Source organism: Nothoprocta perdicaria, unplaced genomic scaffold (assembly GCF_003342845.1).
Source record: "Nothoprocta perdicaria isolate Ctin4 unplaced genomic scaffold, notPer1 scaffold_139, whole genome shotgun sequence".
Taxonomy (NCBI): domain Eukaryota; kingdom Metazoa; phylum Chordata; class Aves; order Tinamiformes; family Tinamidae; genus Nothoprocta; species Nothoprocta perdicaria.
In genome coordinates this window covers 445,437-457,600 of record NW_020454527.1, presented here as the reverse complement: position 1 = coordinate 457,600, position 12,164 = coordinate 445,437, and the positions used below count along the sequence as shown (strand labels likewise).

Sequence of the window (12,164 nt, the reverse complement as noted above, 5' to 3'; positions counted from 1 at the left end):
GAGGCAGCACAGGAAGCAGAAAACGCTTGCAGAATCATYGCCTAAATTCACGCTGTCCTCAACCACCCCACTGGGAAGATGTTGTCTAGCCCCAAATAGACAATGTATAGGGGAAGCCTGTGCTGCTTTTGGTTTCTGGCAAGCCTTCCAACACCCTTTTGCTCTCATGGTGTTGTAGTGATCTCCTCTGCATCCTCTGTCTGCCAACACATCCTGCCCATTTTTCTCTTTGCCCCATTATCCAATATTTTTCTCAGTTCTCATCTGCTTTTCCAGCTTGATCTGTAAAAGGTGTGTGAGAACAAAGTATGTTAACAAGCTGATTCAGTGGGCCAGCTGTATCTGTAAGAATTTGCAGCTTCTTGCAGATTTTTACCCAGGATACAGGTATACCTGCTTTATTAGTGACTCTCTCTTTCCTGGGTCTCTTGTCAGGGGGGGCTGAGCAATAGCAGATCACTYGTTTCTGCTCCTTGGCCTCTCTCTGAGACAAGGGACAGGTAGAAAACTTCAGTTTTGGGAGGCATCTCCCAGATCTTTTTGTCAAGACACGCAGGTTTATTCTCTTCCCCTTACCTGCGACAAATCCTAGAGTCACAATTTAGGCTGTATTTCCTAGCACAACCATTTTGACTCTGTTTAACCTGTATCATTTCAGTCACATAATTTTGCCCTGCTGTTCTCACTGCTCAGTATAAATCATCTCCCTTCTCAGTCACACAGGTGCTCGTAGGCTCAGTGGCTTTTGGCAGCCCTGTTTCCAGAGCAGTCACTGCACAAGCAGAAATGAGACATGCTCGTGCTTCATCTGCTCCCCCTTCGGTGGCAGCCTTCCAAGATGCCACTGTTGGGTTTCCTGTGGCTGTGGCCCAGAGCACAGCTCGACGTGTGCACATGCAGAAGCTCCCCATGCCCCTGCAGCCTGCTACCGTTTCTGCTGAGTAACTGCTACCCATCTGCTGCACTATCCATGCTGAAGGAGCTGCTAATGCCATCCGCCTGCTAAGATGTGAGCTTGCAGTAAAGTCACACACACCTGTAGGTGGTAGGGAGTCATTTTCATCTAAATTCGTTCTGGAGGATATTGCTGCTGTACACATGACAAGATAATGCACAATATCTTATAAATAGCTCCAATAATTAGCATTATGAGGCCACTAAACCTATGACATAACATTTCATGAGAAAGTTTCCATGCAATTRTTTGCACTTCAGCACTTGGCTGAAATGACTCCGATGATTTACAATAATTAAAAATRTACATAAAGGTTAGCAATTACTCCTCAAGTAACATGCACCAGGCACAAAACAAAATCTGTCACCTTAATAAATGCTTTTTAACTCTTTAAACAGGATTTGCTGCAGCTCTCTGTAAAGGAAAAAGAGGCAGGGCCTCTGTATTTGGGCATCTTGCCCAAAGGTGGCAGATTCCTCTTGTGCACAAGGGAGGTTTTGTGTCCGCTCTATAAAATATGTAACACAACTGAGAAAGAAGGCGATTTAGAAATTCAAAAAGTTGATTGCTGAACTATATATAGTACGCTTTTATGTCATTTTTCCCAATGTTGAAATGCTAGTAATTATATAACATTATTACCATTTTATAGGAGAAGAAAGGATTGAAGCATCTGTGTTTGCTGAACACTTCAAAGAAGATGAAAATGGGATAGTGTTTAGAAGGACGACTTGAGAAGAGTGATCTTACCTTAAATAGTAAATGGAAGRCACAGAAGGCAACTGGATAAAATGGAGACTAGCAACCGTTACTGGTGCAAATTCACAATGTACTTAGCAAAGTGCTATAAATATCCCTTATGTTATTATCAATTGGTAGTTTACTAACTGGCAATTGACTTTTTGCTTCTTAATTATATTTGTGTTTGCCAGCTTTGGTTTAGTGTATTACCCTACCAGCTGAAATGATAAACAAAAATCAGTTAAAAGGGGGAGAAATAGATACAGTTAATTAGTAATAAGCCCTTTTATAGCTTCTCCCTCATCTACATTCCCTCCCTCTGAATATCTATTCAGGAATGTGAATGCACACTTACGACAGCAGTGTCTCCTTTAAGTGTCCCAATTCTCTAACCACATTTTTCCAGATGCTGTTAAATATCACAGTGCTTTGGGGAGACAGTTGACTCTAAGCATCAGTGAAAAGCATTTTTTTTTWAAGATGGAGGGAGGAACAGAAGTTAATTACAGGAAATAGATACTGAAACCCAGAGAGGAGATTGTGAAGCAGGAGATATAAATGACAAAGTCARCCCTGATGGTGAAACCCTCTGTGGATGGCTTGAAAGCTCATGATCTGCCTGCGTTTGTGCAGAAGGCACAGAGAGGGCTCACATGCAGGACCGATTGGTAGCATCTTAGGTAGGATGGAAATCCCTTGGCAGCTGTCATTCTGACCACCAAWTATATGTGGAAGTATTCATGGAGATGTTGTTTCTCTGCTGTGGAAAATACCAGCCGTTGTCATCTGTTGCCAGCATTGGTATTGCAAGCTTGTGAGCCTGGCACCTTAACTTGCTCTATAACATAGTACTAATAGGAGCAGTGCACAACACAGCAACCTTCCAGAGCTGAAACAAACCCAAGAAGCTACAAATAGGGTAGTGGAGAGACCTGGGGCATGCAGGGGTGCCTTAAGGAGAGAGGATTGGGGCTTTCACAGAGGAACTGTTCATCTGTTCYTCACTGAAGAGAAAAACAAAATACTCAGGCCACAGATGACACATCCATTCTCCAGTCTGGACACTTACATTAGTATCTGCTACAATCCTTCCACACAAAGTCCTGATTATTGCAGGTTTCAAAGGCAGGGGGACAGTAGGACAGAAAAAGTGCCAAGTTTAGYGTTTAGTGTTGTTGACTGTTTTGCTCACCTTGTTCCCAAATCTCTTGTGTGCAGTGCCAAGCATTTTACAGACTGTTAATAGTGGCCTTATGATAAGCCACCATTCTGATTTACATTTCAAAAATATCTATCAGCCAGCTAAAGTAGATTTCTTACAGCAAGTCGGTAAATCTGGCAGAGCTCCTGTCTCAACCCGAGATGAAAAATAGCCCCGTTAGTCCTCTTATAACATGGATTGGTATGAATTAATATGAGCAAGAGTCATAAACCCTGGTGTTTTATATTTAAATTTTCCTCATAAAGATACAACTTCTGAGATTTGGCATCTCATTTCAGGAATGTCTCTGAGGCATTTTCTAATTCTAAATTCATTAAGCTACGCATATAAATTCCAATAACTTTTGCCTACTATGGCACCAAGTACAAGGTAACCGCCAGATAAATAAGGTACAGCTGCAGTATACAGACAAAAGTAAATAAATAAATGGATGCATGGATGGACGGACGGATGGATGGATAGCTCCTGTTGTACTATCTCCTAGTGCTCTGGGATCTGATTTTTAGTGACTCCATGGATGAGTTCAGATACTTTATCTTAACTGGGTGCTGAGGAAAAGCTGGGATTTTTTTTCTAGGAGCTACCCCTTTAACTTTCCTTAACCTTTTTTATCTCTGTTTTCACTGCAAATCTGTGACTACAAAATCTGCTCCATAGCTGCAAGGCTTGAAGAACTGAAACTGCAACAATATTCCATCTGATGGAATATTCTCTGATGCAGTTTAATCTGCAGCATGTAAAAGGGGACGGRGTAAAGATGTCAGGACAAAAGTTTATCCAGGCCAGAAACTATGTTTGGAACCTCAGGCAAATCATATGCTCCCTGATCCACCCGGATACTTTATGCCTATCTCCCAGGGATTACTATGTCAATAAGGAATGTAAATGTCTCTGTGTGTCTGGATCTCAGTCCTCAATGCCACAGACAKTGAAACGTGAGCTGTGTTAAGGCACTGGCAGTTTTGTAGGCATCTGTGAGACTGCTTAGGTGCTTAAGCCAAGTATACACCTAAGTGCTCACTGGCGTTAAGTCTTAAATCCCTGTCTCCAAAAGGAAACCTCCTTAACAGCACTTTTGTTTAGCTTTTCTCCTTTGTGTTTACCTAGGTTTGTGCACTCCTTGGGAAGGCTGTTACCGTTATGCATACATATACAAAGGGCAACTTTGATTTTAGGTAGACCTTTTTAGGAACTGTGCTATTGAAAATAATGAATAGCATTAATATGTGAAGTGCTTTCCTTCTGAAGTGCCTGCTCTCTCCAGCCATCTTGCACTTTATAAACCATGGAGGGGGAACACTGATAAACACATACTTAACCAGGTATTTCTAGTGTGCTTTACTAAACTCCACATATATTAATTTGACTAATATTGTTTCCACAGTAACAGAAAAAAAAAAAAAAAAAGAAAAAAAGACTAAAAAGAAAAAAATGCTGTGTTGTGCATGGGGTGAAATATAACAAATTTATTGCCATTTGTACAACTTGTTCTTCAATACCGCAGGCATAGCTAGGTTGCCACAATTCATACTTTACTATCCCAGTAGCATAATAGAAAACATTTTTTCATTTTATTTCATTTGAATTCKGTCCTCCTGTTTGCACCTTTCCCTGCAGTTTGAAGTCCTACCTGTGTTCCCCAGGCCTGGGGCCAGTCTTTGCTTGGAAGTATTTATGCAAAGCTATGCTAAAGAGGTGTATGCCTCCAAATTAAATGAGCTCACATGGTGGTATGAAATGTAAGAAWATTTCTGTTATGACTGCAATGTCTAAAGCACTGGTTTTAGTTCAGTCCAGAACAGAGGTAAGGATAAACCACAAAAAGCAATTTTCAAGAGAGCATACTCTGTGAAGACTGATTTAATCCATTCAAAGATCCCTGAGGAAATAACCCAGTATTTTCTTAGGCAGGGCTGCCTTACTCACTAAGATGTTCTTCTCTTGCAGTCCTTCATTGCCAGAACTTGTGTGTATTCGGGTGCATTTTGGGGTAGCTTGGCTTCAGCCCAGGAGGGGTTTGGCTCTTTCTTTTTTCATATCTCTGTCCTGTTTTCTCCTTGCTTCTAGTCATATCCCTCCTCTACATTTTTTTTAAAGCCCTAACACTTCTCCCAATTCCTTTACCACCCCCAAATCTAAAGCAATGCATTAATTAAAAGCCCAAATGATCAACATAGGTAATTAAGTGAAGGGATGGATCAGATGTAATTCAGTGACAAACTCAGCATCCCTGCAGCACCAGGCTATGAGCTTGTTAGAACATGTATTTGCATCCTGCAAACCTCTATTCACTGCAGGAATTTTGTAGGAGAAGCTGTGACCTCACAGCCTCACAGCAGCTTTTTCTTTTTTTTCTTTTTTTTTTTTTTTTTCCCCTGAAATACAGGACGGTAACACTAATGGTGTCTGGCAGAGGAGCCTCACAGTTTTACTGCAGATAAATGGTTTCTTCCTCTCATGTCTCCCCATCTACAGAGGCATCACATTTTTTTCCATCAAAAGCAGCACTTTCCATATACCTTAAAAGAACAAATCCATTTGCTAACGCTCTAGCACAGTTATCTCCTGCAATTAGTCACCTCTTCGTATTTCAGGTTACTTAGGCCAAAAAAAGAACTGCACGTACTTCTATGAAGGATTAAAATTTGTAATCCTTAAAAGACAGTAGTAACCCCAACTCTTACAAAACCGTTTTCAAGGTCATTCAAAAGTGCAGGAGCAGAGTTTTAATTAGACATAGTTAAGTTACTACTAAGTGCTGCTTCAACAATGTCTTAAAATACATGSAACAAATTCCTTTCCTTTCTGGAGTCACTTTATTCTGATGTACAGAAAGCACCTGCAAAGCATTTTGAGTGCTAATGGAAAAGTGTGCTCATTTGTGTGCATGAGGATTTTAGTGTTTCACAGTGGTTTTGACACAGAAGAATCATAAAATATTGGTTGCTTCTCTGCAAAAGGTACAGACTGCTGGCTGCTGAAAAGAGAACAGCTACAACAACAACAAAACAACTGTGTGTCTAGCTACTTTATTGATTCTAGGGCCCTTACCTCWCCACTTCCTAGGAAGTTTAGCAAAGGAGCTTAAGTCTGAAGGACTGGAGGCACAAATCCATTGGACCTTCCTCAATTTCATTRGCATTTGGCTGAAATGGAGACATCATTACAAGCCATTTGATTTTAAGAAATGTGCAATATTTCTCAGCTTTTGAGAAAATAAAACTTGGTCAATGCATTTTGTATACTTCTAAGTACCTATCAAGTACTTGCCTACAGTATGTTTTGGACATTTTAATCATCTTAWATACAACTTGAAGTTCAGAGGCCTAAAGAATATTTACTACTCATAGTTTTGAAGAACATTGAGTAAGTTTTGTGAACGAGAGGGAGAGAGACCTTCCTAGCATTCTAGAAGGGAAATGGTGTATGCTGAGCCCACACATAGTGCAATGTCAGAGGATCCACATGGAAGAGAGACATTATTAGTAGCCTAAAACAGCTACAGAAAAAGCCTTAACCAGAGTTCAGACCTTTTTAGATAAGAGAGAGTCCACTCCATTGTTAAGATGATCTTGCCTGCATGGTTTCTTTGGTGCCTAATAAAGAGCTGGGCTTGTCCTGCAGACTTAATATAATGCAGTTAAAAAGTGAATCATTCTATCACAAACATCCTTTGGAAGCCAAGCTTTCTACTAGCTTTCCACAAAAAAAGTGCTCCAGCCAACTAGCTCAGGCCAATTCACAGCAACGGACATTGCAGACCCAAATTTCCCAGCTGATTTCTTAGCACTAGGTAGCAAAACAATTCTGCGAAAATAGCTCTGCTGCTGGTACAGTGGAGGTTGCAGTCTCTGCAAGGACACCATGCGAACCTGAGTATTAATTAGAATTACAGGTAGCAGAATGGGGCAGTTTACACTCATAGGGTACCGGTGCCACTATTTCGTTATGCCTAATTTCCAGACCATGCCTGATCTGATGTCACACAGCTTGAAACTTGGACTAAAARCCTCTCATTCTGAAAGTATACCAAGAACAGAGTGAAAGAAATACAGGCTTAAAAGTCTGCTTAGCTATTAGCCAAAATCTCTGCAGAAGGTGGAAATTTTTACTCTAGAATGATGTTTACCTCCAAAGCTAAGATCAATTTCAGTTGTATCTGTCCTGAAGTCTCTGTTTCAACTTTCAATTCCTGAATGTTATTTTTTGTGACTACACAATTTCAGACTTATTTGAGTGGACTTGAGTTTGCATGTTTGGTTTACACTTTCATTAAAAGATGTGCTAAATACCTACACTAAAACACAGCTTCAAAATAAAAGAATTATATTGTGGAAACACCAGAAACAAAGATTTTGAGTGCTTCAGTGCTTCCTTTGAAATCTTTTATAAAATTGCTTATTAAAGCTAGAAAAATTTCACAAACAGATTTGGCCAACATGAACTGATACAAAGCAGGATGTAAAACTTATGGCCAGTCCAAAGTCCACATATATATAGGGCTGTGATTCCCCAGTGAAAGGAAGTGAAAAAAAAAAAARRAAAAARRAAAAARRAAAAAAAAGGTACTAATTGGATTTTTCCCCCTTTTTTCCCCTAGATCTTTTTCAGTTTGTTCATTTTCTTCTATTCATTTAGCACTCCGAGCCTATATCTTTGCCTTCTTGTTCTCAATGCTCTATGTCAGTCTCCATCAGATATGAGCTAGAAACTCATGAGTCAGCTAAACTGAGCCCCTTTTCTATTTTTAGCTATCCAGTTCATTTATTTATCCATGTCTTTACAGCAGTCCTGAATTTAGCTTCATCAGCACAATACAGAAGTTATTAGTTATTCTGTGTCTTACTTGTTTTGAGCAGGAAAGGCATGAAGGAAAGAGTCTTTCAGAGATATTCCCTATGGTGTGTCCATCAGCAGACTCCAGCCCTTTCCACATATCCAGCTCATGTTATTACCATTTGAGTCCAAATTCCCCTCTGCTCTGAGCCATAACAACAACTCTTCAGGTGGCTTTTTATCCCAGGCTTACTCAAATCCTTATAAAAACCTTTATATACTCCTATTTCCTTCCACATCAAAGGAAAGGAAGGATAATTAAAATTGGGATGCTCCCCCTTCTTTTTTTTTTWWTTTTTTTGGCCCTTTAGCATGCTCTTGAGACAAACTTTGTCCAATAGCCCTTAAGCAGAATTCTGTATTTGCAGTACATACTGTGAGTTTTCCTTTCATGTAAAGCCTACACTCAGAGAAGCACTGTTAGGAAAAGCAAAGCATGTATACAAAAAGGTTTTTTTCCTAATGTTAAAAAAAAAATAATTGGGTACACAATGTTGYGTGCAAAGTTTCTCAGATGCCATGAAATATGGGTGAGATAAATTGAAGTGTAGGGAAGGAAAAGACCACACTCAAAAACTATTGCATTCATTTTTGTCTAATTCCTAAATTTAGGATTCAAAAACCTATTAGCATGAGCGTCCAGTAACAGAAACCCCTTATTTTAGGGAGTACACCCTTATGGTATGATAAGAAACTGGTGCTCTTGGAAGGGAACACAAGGACCCCTACCATGCAGCTGCATGATCCAACTCATGGGCTACATAGCCTCTCACTTAGTAATTTTCACAAAATAGGATAATTTGCTTTTCCTTTGAAGGACTGAAGACCTTCATTAAAAGGCCTCCATTAAAAGACCTCCATTATTTCTACCATGTGACTAGTGTGTTCTACAAGTTGGACAGTCTGTCATATCTGGTTATGCAGGTGCATCTTTCAAAACTGCTATATCACTAGACAGGAAAGGCAAATTAAATATGGACTACTGATAGTCCATATCAGTTCATAACGGACTCAGTGAGCTTTACAGAAGAGACTATTATTACCCCATTTTTATGGGTCAATAAGAAGAGGCCCAATCTGCCTCAAAAATCTTGCTCAGGATTGTTCAGCAAGTCACTCATCAAAAGCCAAGGTCTTTTCACTCTGAGACCTTTTTATTGCAGAATGATGTTTCCATGTACAGGGCATGTCACTGAATAATTTACTCATACAAATCAGGCCTCATGTATAGTGTAATTATGTTGAAAGGGGAGCTTGTGGTGACTGTGGGTCTGAGGAAGGAATCTGGCTTTAATACTAACTCCTGGATGACTTTACATCTGTCTTATTTCTTTTCACTGTCTTATTACATAGCCTTGGGTAAGATTTACTTAACTTATCTTTCTCCCCTGTAAGATAAAGATTAATCTGCCTATTGACTTCTACTAATCAGTTTCTTGCAAGGTACCTGGAGATTTTGTGTGTGTGTAAAGACAGTTCGCGTGGAAGACTATCACCATGGCACAGAAAGAGAGATCAAAGATAAGAGAYAGGTTTTACAGCCTTTTCCTTAGGTAGGTCACTCGTTCATTATCAGTCCAAATCTGGCAGCGAGCAGAAGTCGGAGGCCATGGATGTCTGTGCAAGGCTTAAGTGATTTCAGTCCTTAGTACCCAGCCTGCTGCTGTAAATTCCTGCAGTGCAGMAGTCCCTGAGAGAAACATTGCCTGCTATCTGGATATCTCATGTTTTTTCTTTTTGGTGACTTACTCACAGCTCAGAGTTTCAGCATTTACCAGTAGGAAGTACATAAATAATAGAGTAAGTTTCTAACTCTCCTGTCGGTGGAGAAAACTTGACTAGTGCAAATGAATATACCAGAAAACAGCATCACGAAAGAAAATAGAAGGTAAGCAGAAAGCACCCCAAATCTTTTRCTGCAGAAATAACAATGGTAATAATAATCATTAAAAGAAACATTTCATTACATTTCAGTCATCCTGATGAGTTGATGTCACCTGGCTCATGATTTTGAATATTTGGCATTGGTTAAACTATACAAAGTACCACTATTTCCTTGTCAAACATTGACTCACCCTCTCCCAAGAAAAACAGGCAATCTTCCAGGTGAGGCTGAAGGAGGTGAGTGGAAGATAAAGATAACTGGTTTTGTAGTTTACCTGCTGTGTTTATTTATGAGGAAACAAAAGCCTTCAGTCCCCAGGGCTCTTCATATAACACTGAGGCAGCAAAAAAGAACAAGCCTCTTAAAATTAAAATGAAGGGAAAACATGCAGTAAAATAAAACATATAAGCTGCAAATATTTCAAATATATATTCTGCTTCACTTCACAGTTTCTGCTTGCCAACTACTCACAGAATGACAGTCTTATCAGATTGGAGCGGCCAGGTGCTATATACTGCATTTAAATTTATATTACAAACAACAGGCTCCATTACCCAGGGATTTTCTTGTTGCATTTCTAATACTGTCTTTTTGCATGTTTTATTGTTCCTCATTTCCTCACATGCTCTGCTTTCTAGTGTATGCCAACATATCCTAGTATTTTTTCAAACATCTTTTTTTTTTACCTAATCTGCCTTTGACTAAATGTCCTTGTTTATACTTCTAAGCATTTTCTGCCTCTCAGAGACCATCTCTAAAGCTTCTATTTCATGCGTGCTTTGCTGCCACCTTCTCTCTTTCTGCTGCTGCTCCCCCTCTTCCTTCATCCCCTAATCATTTGATCACTACAATTCTTTGATGTGTGAGTCTTCCAGTTCAGACCCAATTTAATTACGTTTTTTAGAAGACTGACCTCTGTGGTCCCAATTTGTTCAAGACATTTCCTTCATTGATCCAGGGCCAGATCCCTGTACTGCTTATTCTAAGCTAGATTCCTGATATTAGAAGCAGCTATGTATTAGTTCTTAAGGTCAGCTGGCATATATCAGCTGCTAATTGAATTGATTTATTTGCAGTGGATACAAAATCAACTCTTACTCGCCCTTAGGTCTAGATGAATTAACATAAAATTAAGGGGAAAACTGTTAAAAGTATTCTCCTACTAAAACAGAAAAAAACGTGCTTCAGCATTGAGAAGAATGCTCAAAGACTAGAACATACTTGCCAGCGAACTGTAAGACAAGCTAGAGGCCTATATATTTAAACTCTGTTGGATTATTATGAAAATGAAGTCCACCACTGTGGGATGCTTACTTTTTAATATTTCCTTGTAACATCTTTTCTGAAAGTAAGCAGCAAGATGCTTGAAGATGCTTAAAGGTGCACAGAGAAATGGTGTCCACAACAGTCAAGAGTCTTGTAGAATATTTATAAGCAAAATACCTGCTGTTTCCTCTGCCCCAGAGTGGATGGAAGCTAGTGTAGTTTATAGGATACTGGTTAAATATATGTGAAAACTCCCCTGTATGAGCAAAATTTTGCATTCTTTGATAGAGCAGTATAAGTTAGGAGGAGTTCTATCTGCAGCAGAAACAAAATAAGGAAAGCAGATGTATTTTGTATTCCAGATAAGAAAAATTACATTGTTGCAGTCAAGAAAAAGAAGAAAAAATATCTGTGGTGGTTGATGCTTTTAATTTCTTCTACAGGGTCTGTCGTTAACCAGAGAGCCAAAGAGACACAGAGCTCAGTGACAACAGCATAATAGCTGCACTGTGTCACCAAGCTGTGCGTGTTCAATGAACATGAGGTGTGGGAAAGGTCTCTCTGAATTAGACTGAGCTAATTAAATACAGCTCTATCTCTGCTTGACAGGATCTGCAGATGCCTCAATCCACTTTGTCCAGTTCTACCCAAGGAGGATGTCAAATGTAAGTAGACCAGCATGAACATGTTATCCTTGCCTGCTGCCAAAGTTAACAGCCTGAATAAGATCAGCACAAGTGCTACGCCTGACCCTGACTAGGAGGTGTCAAAGAAACTGAATCTTCTGGATAAAACCAGAGCTGCTTTGCGACCACATTGTCATTTCCCTCAGCAGAAAGCTAAAAAAAGGATGGCATTTGTACCCTAGCGAAAGAAGAGATGCCAGCCTCATGGACTTTAATGTGAGAGATGCTGATGTCCAGGGAGACGGTTCTTCACGGTCTTTTCATCCTCACAGTTGACACAGAGAATCTATTGCAAGATACTGCCATTCATGCTGATGGAAGATTTTTTGCTTGGGTTGAACTTCTAGTTTTAAATAGAAGAGAAAAGTACCCTCATCTCGCTTAAGCTATCAACACACACAATATTAGAAACTACAGAAAATGTAGGTGGAGTTAGTGGTAGGTAGAGTAGGTGAATTAATCATAATTCAGAAATGATAGAATACCTTATTTTATCTATATCATAATATCATATCTATAAATAGATATTTATGATGATTGCAAGAAAGCAAATGTTACTGCTATTCTCATGAA

The 12,164-nt window shown here is 39.5% G+C and overlaps 1 protein-coding gene across 2 annotated transcripts in view; it reads right to left on the bottom strand.

Annotated features, from left to right (window-relative positions):
- The window catches only part of LRFN2 (leucine rich repeat and fibronectin type III domain containing 2), a 145,943-nt gene that overhangs the window by 36,848 nt on the left and 96,931 nt on the right, over nt 1-12,164 (bottom strand). The gene's annotated exons all lie outside the window — the stretch shown is intronic.